Below are 17335 nucleotides of genomic sequence, written 5' to 3'. Positions count from 1 at the left end.
AGATTTCTTTGATGCTTTCTATTAGCCACCTGTTTTGGATTTCTGTGAATGTTGGCCTTCCTTTTCGAAATATGAGCACAACATTCACTTTTTGCTGATGATGTTTCACTAGTCGTTTGCACAGGTTCGCTTAATGGGGTTTTGGCTCCACTTGTGCTCGGCACATCATATCTTGCAGGCTCATTCAATGGTTCGGGTATATATCTACCTTTCACTCTCCATGAAGTTTTTTTAGAACTTTGGTTTTGTCATTAGATGAGCGAGAAAACTCAACAGAGTTTTCAGAAATCAGGGTTTTGCATGACTTAGGTTCGCTTTTGATAAATTATGAACAGTCCACCATATCCTCTACAGAGATTTCACTCAGATCATCATCCTCATTAAGTTCAGATGCATTTTCAACATCAATTTTATTTTCTGAACTTAATTTGGCATTCAAAGAGTCAAATTTCTGTACGAATTCAGTTCTTAATTTCAATCTATCATTTTCGTCTAATAGAGTTTTGAGCATGTCCTTGTGGTATTTGGACTTTATGTAGGATTCAATTTTGTCCAGACCTATTTTATATGCTGGAGAAACCTCGTCAGAAGATACAACGCTTTCACAGTTGTATGCTTCAGCATTGATTTCATCCTCCTTTAACTCAAGGAATGGCAAAATCATACGATGTATCTTCTTTCCTATTTCACAATCAAGATGCAACTGAGTGATGTTAAAATAGAGTCTTTTAGCAATTAAGAAAAACACATTTCACTGTTTAAGAATTTAAGATTGTCTCTTTGCAAATAAATTGAATCATCCTTAGACCTAATCAACTCCTTCTCCTTTTTCTCGATCCACATCCTCCTTTCCTCACTCTTTGATGAAATCCTGCTGATTTGATCAGTTAGGTTAGAATTTGTGACACGGGTTTGGGTGAGACTGCTACTTATGCTCGAGAATTTAGATTTTAAGTTATTTAATTCCTTTTCATAGTCAGTAAAAGGTATTTTTAGAGAAGCAAGAATATTTTGTAGCTTTTTGATCAATTCATCACATTCGTTGATCTGTGTGCTGACAGGTTTGGCAGCAAAGCACTTGTCCTCTCGCTCCTTCTCTCCTTCTACTCCCCCGTCGGTTGTGTATCCTCTCATTTGAGACACACCTTCAGTCACCACAAAGCACCTTCCTATTACATGATCTTCTTTTGCCATCATAGCCTTCCCATGTGTGGGCTTCCGGACTTCATCAACCTCGGAATCTGTGGATCAAACTTCCACACCACCAAATTCATCACAGTTGTTTTTATCCTGCACAATTAAAGCATTCATGGTAGTATTGTTAGCAGCAGACTTTCTTTCCTTGATTTCCTCTAGTCTTCTCAGGAGGCTCGCTTCCTCATCTTCTTCATTTGTCTTTTCTTCTTTCTTTCTCATCATACAATCTTTTGCAAAATGATTCTTGCCTCCACAGTAATGGCAGTCGAATCTTGAGTCTCCTCCAACTTTCACTTCTTTCTTTGACTCTTCAGACTTTGACCCCATCTTCTGTTCCTCCTTGATCTTTTCGGCGTTGTAACTACCCTGCCAGTTTCGGTTCTTGTTGGCTGGGAATTTCTTCTTAATGAATTTTCGGGGATTAGACACAATCATGGCATATTCTTCACTGGTTAGATAATAATTGGCAAGATCCAATTCCTCTTCTTCTTCAACTAAGATTTTTCCTTTAGAGACAAGAGCTAAAGAACCTAGACTGGAAACCACATTTGTTTCCTTAGACAGTGCACTCTCATGGGATTTCAAAATACCCACTAGTTTTGCCAGAGAACATGACTTGAACTATTCATGAGATTTAACTGTTGATACAACAGCCATCCATTCGGATCTGAGACCATTCATGAAAGTAACTTTTTGTTCAATAACTTTCCTTTCAATCCCATGCTTTATAATCTTACATAAAAGATTATTGAAGCGATCAAAGGTTTGAACAAGTTTCTCTTCAGGCTTTTGCTTAAAGTCTCCAAATTCAGACAACAAGAGAGTTTGAATTTAATGTTCCAAATCTTCGTTAGTGGAATACAATTCTTTTAATCTGTCCCAGATCTCTTTAGCTGTGGCACAAGAACTTAACAAACGAAACGTATCTGACTGCAGCGCAAACCTTATCATCCTTAGGGCTTTGATGTTACATTGAAACTTTTCCTTTTCATCCTGAGGAATATCTTTGACATCGTTAGCAAGCTGATTGTACTCTTTCTGAGTTTTGACAATCTTAGAGGTACTTGAGTGAGTGAATGGGCCTGTAGTAATAGCTTCCCAAATCAAGTATCCATTATCCTCCGATCCAATCACATAATCTTCAAAGTGATGCATCCAAACTTCATAGTCTTTTGTATACAAGATTGGTATCCTTGTCGTAGAGCCAATGCTATTGGAGATGTTGATTGGATTGGTTTGTGAATCATCCATGGACATTGTAATGACTTTAGATTAATAACCTGTAAAACGATCATAATTGTAATATATCGTTAGGGTTAGATCAACAATTAATGAGATACGTCAATATAGAGTGACGACTCAATTAATATCAATCAATGCGGAATTAAAAACCATAATAAGTTCTTCGACAGAAGAGATGTGTATGAATTACAAAGTCTCCTGCTCTGATACCAAATCAAGAGAATTAAACTCTAGATTGATTATATCTTTCACAGGTATGATTATAGAAATTGAACAAGACAAAAACAACAAGAGAATGAACACAGAATGGAATCAAATGTATGCTTATGATTCAAATAAAGTCACGCCTCAGCGGAGCTCGATGAAGAACTTCTGTTGTAGAGTAAGCTAGGGTTTAAAAAACTCAGAGAAAATAATAATAAAAGTGATCATTACTAAGGCTGCACGCATGCAGCTTATATACTAAACCCTAGAACAAAAACATGCACGGTTGGACAGGCCCAATACCGGAAATCAAAATTGGGCTAAGGACCGAGCCCATGACGCAATCTAATAATCCCAACAAGTTCATTGAATCTCAAAAGAATCTAGGAATTTCTAAGAACCAATTAAAAATCTAACAGTTTATATTTCGTTTTTTGGTGGAAATTGGTGAATTGTCATTCACCTACCTTTCAAATATGTTATAGCTTAGATTACGGCATACCTCTTTTAAGTTATGACATATTGTGAATGGATCCTAGCCTTAATGTTACATTTGGGTGTTTTATTAAGGACTATATTGATATCTAAACTAAACTTGTTCTCTTCTTTTTTAGATGTCTTCCAACAACACTGCTTCTGGCTCAAATCCTACTGGCTCCTTCTCCCCCGTGAACCTATGTGGGAGGGTCATCTTCGATGGTTCCAACTTTATGGATTGGATCTGGAACATCAGGATGGTGACTCGTTATGAGAACAAGGAATATATCCTCGACAAGGAGCTAAATGAGATCGATGAGTCCACTACTACTCCCAAGGAGATCGCTGACTTCCGGACTCATGAAAGAGACGCCGCCAAAGTGGCATGCATCATGATGGCCACCATGAAAGCTGAACTCCAGAAGTCCTATGAGGACTACTACCCTTTTGAAATGCACCAAGATATGATGGAAAGATACCATCAGAGTGCTCGTCAAGAGCAATATGAAATAATCTCCTCCATGATAACAACCAGGATGAAGGACGGAGAATCTGTCACGAGCCACATGCAAAAAATGCAAAGGTATGTGGATCGTTTGCTGAAGCTTAATGTGAACTTCCCCGAGGAGATTGCAATAGATATTATTTTGCACTCCTTACCCTCGTATTATGATCAATTCCACATGACATACCACATGAATAAGGAAGAAGTCATACTCAGCAAACTTCAAGGACTCCTAAAGACTGCAGAAACAGGTCTTAAAGGTAAGTCGGTTGTTAACACTCCTACTCCTACTCTAAACTTTTCCCCTGTCTTGGCAATCGCGAAATGTAGACGGAAGAAGAGGAAGAGCTCTTCAAAGGGTACCAAGGCGAGGACCCTTGATGGCTCTTCTTCAAGTGGAACCAAGAAAGGTTTCGTCACTCCTTCTTCTGACCCAAAGAAGTCTTAATGCTTCTATTGCCATGAAAAGTCGCATTGGAAGCAGAACTGCCCAAAGTACCAGCAAGATGTGAAGGATGGGAAAGTTAAACCCAACCATGCAGGTATTTACACTATTATATATAATAACTCACCCTATTCTAACTCTTGGGTCCTTGATACCGGTTGTGGTATTCATATATGTTCTGATTTGCAGGGACTAAGAAGAAGTGAGAATGTGGAGCATGGAAAGATAAACTTGATCATGGGGAATAGGAAAGCTTCACCCGTCACCAAGATTGGAGTTTATTCTTTGTTGCTAAGTAGTGGGTTTACTTTAGATTTGAATAAATGTTGTTATTCTCCAGAAATGGCAAGAAATATTATTTCCTTTCATGCTTTGTACAAACAATGGTTTACCTTTTATTTTTATAATGAAAATGGTGAAATAAATGTTTTCTTTAATAATGTTATTTATTTTAAAGCATTACCTTGTGAAGGTGTGTATGAAGTAGTATCTGTTGTAGATAATCTAGGAAATAATGTGTTGTGTATTGATTCTTCGAGTAATAATAACTTGGATAAAGCAACATTATGGCATTTTCGTCTTGGACATGTGAACAAGAAATTCATAGGCCAACTCCAAAAGGATGGAGTCTTGGAGTCATTTGACCTAAAGTCAGATGATAGTTGTGAATCATGCTTACTTGAAAAAATGACAAAGTCTCCCTTCACTGGTTCTTGTGGTAGGGGAGAAGTTTGTTGGATCTGGTACACACGGATGTGTGTGGACCCTTCAAATCTGCTACAAAGGATGCTAATCTTTATTATTTGACTTTTACTGATGATTATAGTAGATATGGATATGTCTATTTAATCAAGCATAAGTCAGAGACTTTTGAAAGGTCTAAAGATTTTAAACAGGATGTCGATAATCAATTGGGCAGCAACATTATGATGCTTCGATCCGATCGTGGAGGTGAGTATATTAGTACAGAGTTCCACGACAATCTTAAGGAATGTGGGATTATCTCACAATTGACACCTCCCAGACACCACAACTTAATGGTGTGGCTGAGAGGCGCAATCGAACCTTGTTGGATATGGTTCGTTCCATGATGATTCGAGCTTCACTACCAATCCCATTTTGGGGGTATGCCTTAGAGACTACCGCCCATATCCTTAATCTGGTCCGTACAAAGAAAGTTGCCAAAACTCCCCATGAGATGTGGACTGGTAAAGTTCCCAAACTAGACCACATCAAGATTTGGGGTTGCGAGGCTTTCGTGAGACGCGAGACTCATGATAAGCTCGAACCTCAAAGTGAGAGGTGTATTTTCATTGAATACCCATAGAAATCCTTTGGTTACCTTTTCTACAAACCTAGTGACAATGTGGTCTTTATAGCAAGGAGGGGTGTCTTTCGAGAAAGAGAGTCCATAAGCCAAGGAAACAGTGGGAGGCAAATTGACCTTGAAGAAATTCAAGAGTCAATTGGTGAAGGAACTTCAAATGCTAGCACTCAACCTGAGGAGGAAACTCCTGTTGAGCTAATTGACAAGTCTGAACCTCTGAGGCGTTCCACAAGGGTTAGGGACGCACTTGAGCATTATTATGGTTTCCATATTACTGCGGAAGGTGAGACACTTATCAGTGATGAGACATTGGTAAGTCTGGATGAACCTAATAGTTACGCGGAAGCCATGGCAGGCCCTGGGTCTGCCAAGTGGAAAGAGGCAATGGACAGCGAGATACAGTCCATGTATGACAATCAAGTTTGGAACTTGGTTGACAATGTACAAGGTCATAAGACAGTTGGGTGCAAATGGATCTTCAAGAAGAAGACCGAAATGGATGGTAATGTACACACATATAAGGCGCGACTAGTTGCAAAGGGCTTTTCTCAAACTCCGGGAGTTGATTATGATGAGACCTTTTCACCAGTAGCAAAGATTAAGTCCATTAGGGTTCTTTTAGCCATCGTTGCATTGCATGATTATGAAATATGGAAAATGGATGTCAAAACCGCCTTCCTTAATGGAAGTTTGGCTGAAGATGTTAACATGAGTCGGCCAGAGGGTTTTGTCAGTACAGAATACCCTAATAGAGTGTGTAAGCTCGAGAAATCCATTTATGGATTGAAACAGGCACCTCGGAGATGGAATCTTTTCTTTGATGAGAAAGTCAAAGAATTTGGCTTTTCGAGGAGTGAAGATGAATCTTATGTCTATGTCAAGGCTAGTGGCAGTATAGTCTGCTTTTTGGTACTGTATGTGGATGACATACTACTCATAGGAAATGACATCCCAACCCTGCAAGAAGTGAAGTCATGGCTTGGGAAGTGTTTCTCTATGAAAGACCTAGGAGAAGCGGCTTATATTCTAAGGATAAGGATTATGAGAGACCGGAGTAAAAGACTAATTGGACTTAGTCAGAGTACTTACTTGGAGAGGGTGCTGAAGAGGTTTAGCATGCAGGACTCCAAGAAAGGAGAGTTACATATCCAGAGTAACGCCAGACTGAGTAAAACTCAGAGCCCGAGTACTGAGGCCAAGATAACAGAAATGAGTCGACTACCTTATGCTTCTGTAGTAGGTTCGATCATGTACGCTATGACCTGCACTCGACCTGATGTAGCCTTTGCGTTGAGCATGGTTAGAAAATATCAGGGGAACGCTAACAAGGCACACTGGACTGCGGTAAAGAATATCCTCAAGTACCTGCATTGGACTAAGGATTGGGTCCTTACCCTCGGTGGGAGTGATGACTTGAGAGTTGTAGGGTATAGTGATGCTAGCTTTCAGACTGATAGGGATAATTTCCGCTCTCATGTGTGCTCATAAGTTCTGAGCATTGGACTCAACCCACGCTTACTAGTATCACTTCATGAAATTTATCTCGAGTGATCGTGAGACAGTAATATCATATAAGTCTTCAAACCTAGAGATATGACATGTTGCCTATGAGTTGGTTATGCATTGATCGTACGAAACCACATTGGTAACTCGATGTTATAAAACGTACTTTTGTGTGTGATTCAACAAGTAGTATAATAAGCATATGAGTCGAAGTTTATCTATTCCTTCTTGGATTAGAAGCGATATATGGGCCCTTCAATGATATAGTTTTGACCTATGTACCGGGCTCGGTCAGAACCGAATTGATATGTTCAATTTAGTTCTATGTCAAACAAATCGAAAATCGGGAAACAAACTGCTGCACAATAAGTAAGACATTGTTCCATGTATTTGTCCGGCTGATATCTAGAACAAAGGATTATATGATCACTTATCTAAATGGCGTATCATCATCTTCTCAGTTCCGAGAGACCTTGAAAGAGCTATGATTGCTGATCGGTTCCTGAAGTCATACTTATAGATATAGTTATTAGACTTATCCAAGTGGTAGACTGTTGGATAAGGTGTCTAAGTCCATAACTATATTTGGTATGTAGTTGACCCGACCCGACATGCTCCATTTGGGTTGCATGGCATCATGCATTTGGATAAACTAAAGGAGAGAAATAACACTTGTGGTTTATTAATATATTATAAGTTCTAATATATTAATAGTATTATTTAATTAGTATTGATCAAGAATTAATTTGGAATTAATTAAGTGATCAAAAGATAACTAATTAAATATATGGGTTGATTATGTAAATCATCCATAACTTGTATAGTGGGCTAAAAGGCTCCATGGATTATCAAGTTGGGTTAAACCCATAGGATGCTCCATGGATACTCCATGGGAGTTACAAACCCATGGGTCATGGAAATGAAGAGTCATGTCACATTAGGGTTTACATGGTGTAACCCTAGATGTGACACACTATATAAAGGACGTCATATTCACCAAAATCGGCTTAAAAAACACTAAGAACAAGAGAGGGCAAGCCAATTTTTACAAGTGTTATACATACTCTTAAGTTATTCCAAAGCATTTGGCGTTGTGTGAAGCATTTGATGCATCACACTTGGGGTGCTAGGCTCTCAAGGTTTCAAAGAATCAAATCAACTACAAGGTATGTAATTCTAGACATCTTTTAGATTAAAAGTTCCCCATGTATGCTAGATAGGATTATGATCCTTGGAAATCATATTTTGCATGTATTTTTAGACAAACATAGATCCAAGGTTTTCTAGGGTTGCATGTACACTTAGGAGTGTTAGAATGCTCATTACCCATCACAAGGTGTGCGGAGTGTCTGAGTTCTTTGGGGTTACTAGGGGTGTTCACGGTCCGGGTTTTTTTGGTTTTTAGGTCAAAACGAAGCCAAACCTTTAGTTACGGTTTTTGTCAAGCGAAAATCGAAGCCGAACCATTCAAAAATTAAAACTGAACAAAACCAAACCATTACTAACAGTTTGGCTCCGGTTTGGTTTCATGATTTGGGCTCTTTAGGCCCATTTTCGTCGAGTCCATTAGATTGTTAAAAAAACTGCAATATTGTCAAAACAACAATTTTATTTTTGGACATGATTAAAATATATTCACTAACATTTATAGCTCAGTACATATCGATTGAAGGCAAACGGGCAACAAGTTGCGCCGCTAGCCCTTTTTGGATGACAAAACCAATTCTTTTGAAAACAACATTTGTGGATCTACGAGATATGACATTCGAATGCATGATCCGTTGGACTCTATTAAGGATCTCCACCACCTCTGGTGCGAGAAAACCAAATTTAACGAATGCAAAAGGAACAAACACATGTTGATTTTCTGTACATGCATTCTCGTGCTTTACCACTTTGCACGCAGCGGCTTTCAAAGTGGCATGTCCAGCTGTGAAACCCCCGCTCCCCAAACCAATGAGAGGAGAGACCCCAATAAGATTCACGCACGCATGCTTCCCTCCTATCCATCCAAAGACTAAAATGTCAGCCGGTCTAAGTGTGGACCTACCATCCTGCGGGTCCGTCAAAAAGTTCACTGGCCCTTCTTTCTTCATAGAAATACCAGCCCGTTGACAAGCATCAAAGAGAACATCCCGAACCATATCATGTCTATACTTGAAACCAGGGAGCTCTCTGCAATGAACCGCGTGTTCCCCAAAGGTATCCAAACATGCCTTGTGACAAACTGGGCATATCTCGTCAATTGGGAATATGGGAATCATGAGGCTGTAACAAAGGATACTTCGGTACTCCACAGGAGACATATGTTGGCCAAGACCATCAATATGGATAGTTAAATGAAAATCTTGAGCATGAGGCACCCGCAGACACTCAAAGACTGCTTTATGCCTGACAGTCATATCGAAGTCGACTTCCATATCTTGGACGATTTTGCTAAAAAGGGCACACGCCAAAGCTTTTTGGGATTTAGCGGGGGGCGGTGTCCTTATTAGTGAAACCGCTACAGTCAAATCTCGAAATCATATCGCGAAGATGAGTCATAGCACATAGGTAATCCGAGTCCATACCACATATGTCACTGTCACGTAAGATGTGTTCTTGTAATGCCCAAGATTGGGCCCTTGAGGCTACAAATGCGTAGGAGGAAACCTCGTAGGCCGAGTACAAACCCAAACCACTGAAACGAATAGGTAAGGAAGCCAAGCGCCACTGAATGTCTCCAAAGAAGGGGCCTCCACATACCACCATATCCTCGATAGACCTACGCAATCCTTTGTCAAAGAATAACGTTGACTCTTTTATGTGTACCGGCTGGCATGTCCTTAAACCAAAGAAACGTTTTGCAATGCCCATACATGATCGAAGCAAAAGGAGCTCACTTTGTGGGTCACATAGTTGTGGAAGAAGGCCCATCAAATCAACAGCATTGGCCGCTCTCTTCATGGCCAGCCCGCAAATAAACCCCGCATCTGTGCTAACACCCCCCAAGGAGCTTCACCCCCAAAGAAGGTCTCCTTATATTCGTTGGAAATAAATCGGCCCGAAGCTTCCTACCATCACATGAGGGCCAAAAAATCTCCGTTTTCTTGACGTTCAACTCAAGACCCAAACCTGGACCATGCAACCGAATTATGTTCAACACTCTAGCCACCTCCTCTGAATCCCCAATGACAGTCCCATCATCTAGATACGAAGAATGGAGAAAGAGCTTACAATTGTCTCTAATCTTGTGCACAAGAGGGTGCAAAACGAGGGAAAAAAGAAGAGGGCCCAAGGGTCGCCTTCCTGCACCTCAGTGGCAGACCATATATGTTGGTCTCCGATATAAAGTCTCGCTGCTTGCCCGTACAAGAGATTCACCCACAAAGAAATGGAAGGGAACATCTTCTTAACCTCCCGGAGCAATGTTGATCGATCCACCAGGCTGAAGGCATTCAAAAAATCCACAGTCAGCATTACAAGAGACCCATCAGCATGGTGTTCACTCAACACCCTATTGGCATTGTGTAACACCGCCTCAACACCGCCAGATACACCAACCCCGAACTGAAAATCATTAAGGTACTTGGCCGTTTCTTTACCCACACCTTTCATGGCAACCTTGGAAACCAGACGTCTCCATATAGTGTCTACTGCAATCGGACGGATCTCGTTGTCAGGTTTAAGTAGAGGCGTGAGAGGAGCGGATGCAACAAACTCTGCCAAAATGGTTGGACATCTTCCCGCTAACCATAAGTTAACAACTGAAGTGATAGCATGTATGAGATCTGTGGCAATAGCAGACCCTTCTCCACAAAGGGCGTCTAGTAAGTGTTGAGCCCTCAAGCCATCTCTCCCGCAAGAAGTTCCTTTAGGGAAGGATTTGATGCAACCAAATACACAATCAAAGTCTGCTACAAGGGGAGGTTCAGAAATTATGGGGCTCGGCATGGATGGGGGTGGTTTGAAAGGGTGTTTGTCCTCCAAAGCTTTAATAGTATCACCATTATATGGTGCAACACCCGATGAGCATAACACATTTACTACTGCGATAAAATGACCATCTGCAATCTTACGGAGACATTGTCTGATGTTGGTGTTACTTGATGTAGCCTCCTTCTGAAGGATGCCTCCACCCTGTCTTATAGCTCCAACCTCAGGAATGTCTAACATATTTTGAACTAACTTCGTGATACCACCCTCTTTCCCCCATGTATCCAAGGACTTCAGGATGGAGCTTTGCTGTAAAGATTTTCTATTCCCAGGCCTACATTCTTGTCTATTTTTGGGTCTAAACACCTGCAATGTGCATCGAGGAACAAGTAACAAACACATCCATGCCTCAACCGAGCCAGGTTAGGCAATCACCTTGTAAAGAGTGGTCTTCAAAGCCTGAGAGAAAGCAAGACGACAACTATGGGGGATACTCTTGATAGTAGTGATAGGCTCTTTAAAAACACGATCAAGGAGCGCAACATCAAAAACCAAACCTCCAAGAGCATTTGTCACCGACTCTTTAGTTGACGGCGTTAGAATACCGTCAATATAACGACTCGAGCCGTCATCCCCTGTAACAAACCTCACACGACCATCCGGGTGATGACAATAACGGCTAAGAGCCTGCAAAGTCATACACTTCCCACACATCCATTGACCAAAGGCCTTCAAAGTTTCTTCCACTGCAATAAATAAACCAACATCACTAGAAAGAGCTTCACGTAACACACTTTTACGGTCTTCAGTAGGTAAATGATGCCTTTTGATGTGTGAAATCATACGGCCAATCCCTTTACTTCCCACTTCACTGTTTGGGCAACAATGGAAGCTTCTGAACGGGCCCAGAAAAATATCACTCGAACTTGTGGAAGAAGAAGCCATACAAGAGAACAAGCCTCGAGATGAAGCTAAAACTATGAAGCAATATTTAACAAGGAAGGGAAGGAAATGGCACACCGACACAATGTTGGTGTGCACAAGAAGCATCCAAACTAAGCAACCTACATTATCTTTAACAACAAGGCTGCAGCTCGAGAAAAACTGGTTTAGGCATTTTATCAGACAATTGATGGGTAGCAAAATTGGCTTCTTAGAATTTCATCTTCTTCCATTGAAAAATCAGCCCAAAATCTCTATTTGAATGACGATAATCCTCAAATCATGCCTTACTTAAACCCACCAACAATGCACTGGTTTTAGATATTGCAATCGGGATTTCTAGCCTATGAAATCGACCCTTGGAATTGGAACGAAACATCAATCGATGCCATTATTCTGAATCGGATTTGGATTTCTAAAATCAATCGGCATTTTAACAATGGATTGTAGAAACACGTTGTTGGACTTCAAAAAGTCAAAATTGAACCAGTATTCGTTTACTATGAATTCCGATTGCCATTTTAAATTTCGATTTGGATTTCGAAAAACCAATCCCTTTAATTTTCGTTCCTGTTGTGAATCCTGATTATGATTTTGAAGGATGATTTTCAATCAATTCGTAGGCCATATTAATTCCAAACGATTATACGTGAAGCATCGAACAATAAGATCTGATTAAAATTCAATTGTAGATATGTCAAATATTGTTAAATAAACTACAATATTGAAGCTGTTGAAACAGAAAAAATTCTACCAAATATTGTTAAAAAAACTCCAATATTAAAGCTGTCAAAACAGCAAAAAATAACAGCCAAAAAATAGTAAATTAAAAGCAGCTAATATTGTTCAAAAAATAGTAAATAAAAAGCAGCAAATATGCTATCACTTGATTTTCTAAAAAACATGTGGTGCGTGCTCCTTTAAGTGGAACTAGATCCGGTTTGTTGAAGTGGTTCCAAACAATAGATTGTTTTCATTTTTTGCCTTGGTTATTATTAGTAGCACCTCCATTTTGCTCCAAATCAGCATCATCTACATTAGTCTCTTCCATATCATCATTATCAATGATGTTCATAGGCTCACTATTATAAATTTCAATATTCTCTGTATTCATTTCAGGAACAGCAACTGCATAAACATAAAAAATGGTGGAATCATAATTCAGAATTATGTTGTTATCCATTTCAATCAATAAAAAAAGGTTACGCGGATCTATATTCATTTCAGCAACAGGAACTACAAAAACAAAAAATAAATTCATGCAATCAAAATTCAGAATTCTAATGTTATCCATTTCAATCAATAAAACACTTGTTAGGCATCAACACCATACAACCTATTGTCATTTGTCAACCATCGCAACCACAAGCCCTCAAAAAAATACCCAACGATCAGAATAGAAAAAAGTAAGATACTATTGCATCTAACAAATTTACAACCAGAGTACATATGAAGTTTTTCAATCTAACAGATTAAAGTAAACCATTTAATCTAAACAGATTCCAAAAAGTCCCAACAATCAAAACGTACGATCCACAAGCAATAACATTATTCCAAAATAACCCATGCAATCCGAAACTGCAATTCCATTTGATAGATAGACAGTCGATTTTTTTCAGAACGGAGAAAACTAAATGATGTGAAACTAAGGAGGGAACCATACCTGTAAACTTCGTATTGAGTGTGGGACCGTAAATGTTTTAGAAGCAAAGCCTACATATCAAAAACAAAGAGATATTAAAGTGGAAATCAGAACATGAGGTGGGATTAAACTTGTAAAAAGATTAAATCTGTAAAAAATCGTGTGTCAACTATTAAAGAAATCAGAACATGAGGTGGGATCGAACTGTAAAGAGATTAAACCAGAAAGAAACGGAGCTGGAAGTGAAGCTTAGCTATGTTTGGAAGCTGGAAACGATAAGTTGATTTGGAGTTTGTTGTTGATGTCGAGTTCGGAGCTGGAAATGATAAGTTGTCAGAGCTAGAGGCTGAAGAACAACCACAATTGAGAAGTGACTCGGCTTTGACATTTTAAGTATTTGCGATTAGGTTTAAGGAAAGTGGAAAGTGGAAACGAATCAAAGTATCAAACGATTGCTTAAGTTGGAGAAGTGGACTTTGTTGGGCTTCATTTACCGTTTTACACCAGAGTATACATATGGGGTAATTAAATATGTTTTTATATTTTATTATTTGTATATAAAAATTAATAAATAATACAATAAAAACAATTATATATTAAAAAATTAAATTAAATTATATATATATATATATATATATATATATATATATATATATATATATATATATATATATATATCCGGTAAGAAATTTTTTTTGGTAGGAAGGTAAGAATTTTTTTTCGACTTATTTTTTTTTGCGAACAAAACAAATGAATCACTAAATGAACTAATAATAACATGATTCACCAAAAAAAATCCCGCAAAAACATTTTGATGATTCATTTTTATGATGATTTTGTTGATATTCATTAAAATTGTCATAAAAGTGAATTTTTTTTCTTGATTTACCTAAAAATGAATCATAAAGGTGTTTTTTTCGGAATTTTTTCTTGTGAATCATCTTACTTTTGAATCATCTAATGATTCATTTCATTTTTTTGCTAAGAAAATATGCATATAAAAAATTTCTTACCTTCCTACCAAAATTTTCCTTCTTATTTGATCTTGACAATATATATATATATATATATATATATATATATATATATATATATATATATATATATATATATATATATAAATCTTACGGTTGAGTCCAGTTTTTATACGATTTGAAATCTTAAAAACCGTAAGCCAAACCGTTCACTACGGTTTGAAAAGTTCGAAACCGCAAGCCAAACCGTAAAAAAATATAAACCATAAAACCAAACCGATGACTGGGTTGGCCGGTTTCACGTGTTCAAAGCGTACTGCGAACACCCCTAGGGGTTAGGACCCCATCGCAAGTCGCTACTGGAGCGCTGACATGGAGAATGCTCAGCACACGAGCATTTTCTTGATGCAAAAAAGGTGGGATGCACATCATGTATGCTAAGGGACCGAGCGTGGGATTGGTGGGAGGAGGTTACCCGTGAGGTATGGACTGCCGGTGTGACTGTGATGACATGGGATGATTTTATACGGAGGTTTGATTGTGACTTTGCACCGGCCATTGAGGTGCAGAAGCTGGTGAGGTAGTTCTAGGACCTTCACCAAACCACAGAGACTGTGGTGGAGATTACCGCCAAGTTCAGGGAGAGGGTGATGTTGGTTCCGCAGTATGTTGTGGATGAGGAGATGAGGAAGACGAGATATCATGTTATGATGAGGGATGGTATCCGGGAGTTTGTGAGCTTCTCAGGGTGCAAGACCCTAAATGACATGATTGAGAAGGCCCGTGAGTGGGAAATCAAGTTAGAGCTTCGGACGAAGCGGAAGCAAGAGCAGGTTCAGATAGCATTGGGTCAGGCTAAGAAGCCTACGACCTCCGATGTTCACAGCAAAGGCCAGCCGAGCCAGGGCTGATGTGCCAAGTGCGGTAAGCCGCACGGTGGAGTATGTCGATCTGTGGGCTCAGGATGTTTTGGTTGTGGCCAGGCAGACCACATGAGAAAGGACTACCCTAAGTGGGCCTTGATTTGTTTTCACTGCAACTAGAATGGCCATAAAAAGGCTTATTTCTCGAGGTTATCTGGAGGAGCAGTGGCGGCGCCTGCACCCGCCACATCGTTGATTATAGATTATTGCCAGGGCAAGGCGGAGGCTCTTGCGGTGAAAAGCAGAGCATTTCAGCTGACCGCAGATGAGGCCTGAGTAGCGTCGGATGTCATGACTTGTAACTGACTTATCTCTATATTTATTGTTTTATTGTTATGCTTATGTTGTTATGATCTTGAATAGGGACCTTTTTGGTGAATGGATTGTCGGCTCATGTTTTATTTGATTCGGGGGCTACCCGGTCCTTTATATCTCTTGCGCTCAGCAAAAAGTTTCGAGTCCCTCTGGGGACTTTGGATTTCCCTCTAGAGGTAGAGATTGTGGATGATCGTACTGTGAGCATTGCGAGGGTATTCTGAGGATGTGTTCTGAACATGTTCATCGAGAGGTTTTCTATCGACCTGGTTCCGATCCCCTTGAGGGGGTTGAAGGTGATCATCGGGATGGACCGGTTAGGGCCCAACGGGGCTGTGACTGATTGTGAGAGACAGTTGGTGAGAGTTCGAACCCCAAGTGGGGGAGAACTAGTCATTACTGGTGAGAAAGCTTCGCATGGGACAACTCTCTGTTTAGCAGAAAGGGCTAGGAGACTTATTCAACAAGGTTATTTTGGGCTTCTAGCTTACATCTCGGATTTGAGGGTGGAGACCACGACAAAATTGAACGAGGTAACCATAATGTGGGATTTTTTCGACGTTTTTCCCAAGGGGTTGTTGGGAGTGCCTCCCGAGAGGAAGGTTAAGTTTCAGATTGATTCGAAGTTGGGGCACCTCTGATAGACAAGGCGCCATATCGCATGGCACCGCCTAAGATGCAGAAGTTGTCTACATAGTTGTAGGAGATGCTAGACAAGGGTTTCATCTGTCCGAGCAGTTCTCCGTGGGGAGCACCGATCATGTTCATGAAAAAGAAGGATGGGGAGCACAGGATGTGTATTGATTATTGGGAATTAAACAAGCTAACGGTGAAGAACCTTTACCCACTTCCGAGGATCGACAACTTATTTGATCAGCTTTAGTGTGCATCTTGGTTTTCCAAGATCGATATTCAGTCGGGATATCATCAAATGAGGATCAGGGATGAGGATATACAGAATACGGCCTTCAGAATTCATTATGGTCATTACGAGTTCCTGGTGATACCATTCGGACTCACCAATGCCCCATTGGCGTTCATAGATATCATGAACCGGGTGTGCAGACCGATCCCGGATCAGTCTATGATTGTTTTTATTGATGAAATCTTGGTCTACTCTAAGACCCAAGAACAACATGAGCATCATTTGCGAGAGGTGTTGGAGACCTTAAGGAGGGAGAGGCTCTATGCCAAGTTCTCCGAATGCAAGTTTTGGGTGCGTAAGGTGCAATTTTTGGGGAAGCTCATCAACCAGGGAGGTATTTTGGTGGACCTGACGAAGATTGAGGCTATGACACGTTGGGAAGTTCCGAAGAACGCATCATAGATTCAGAGTTTCTTGGGCCTTGCAGGGTATTATTGGAGGTTTATCCAGGACTTCTCCAAGATTGCAGTGCCTTTCACTCGTCTGACCAAGAAGAACGTGACCTTTTGGTGGGGTCTAGATCAACAGTTGTCCTTCGAGACTTTGAGACAGAAATTATGTGAGGCCCCAATTTTTGCGTTTCCCGAAGGCTTGGATGATTTTGTGGTTTATTACGGCGTGTCTATTTCGGGTTTGGGAGCGGTCCTTATGTAGAGGGGGCATGTGATTACTTAAGCCTTTAGGCAGCTGAAGCCTCATGAGGTGAATTACACCACTCATGATTTAGAATTGGGAGCGGTGGTGTTTGCACTCAAGATCTGGAGGCATTACTTGTATGGGGTCCGATGCACTATTTACA

The 17335-nt window shown here is 40.0% G+C and overlaps 1 long non-coding RNA gene across 1 annotated transcript; it reads right to left on the bottom strand.

Annotated features, from left to right (window-relative positions):
* Positions 1-12517: 12517 nt before the first annotated feature.
* Positions 12518-13878, bottom strand: LOC145077275 (uncharacterized). Its single transcript, XR_013693062.1, has 2 exons — positions 13421-13878; positions 12518-12885 (listed from the first exon to the last, which is right to left on the bottom strand). It is a non-coding gene; the product is annotated as an uncharacterized LOC145077275 (long non-coding RNA).
* Positions 13879-17335: the final 3457 nt, after the last annotated feature.

The sequence above is a fragment of the Lactuca serriola genome, chromosome 9, assembly GCF_051521515.1.
Source record: "Lactuca serriola cultivar US96UC23 chromosome 9, Lser_US96UC23_V15, whole genome shotgun sequence".
NCBI lineage: Eukaryota > Viridiplantae > Streptophyta > Magnoliopsida > Asterales > Asteraceae > Lactuca > Lactuca serriola.
The sequence above is the reverse complement of the archived record's forward strand: the minus strand, read 5'-3'. Positions and strand labels throughout refer to the sequence as shown.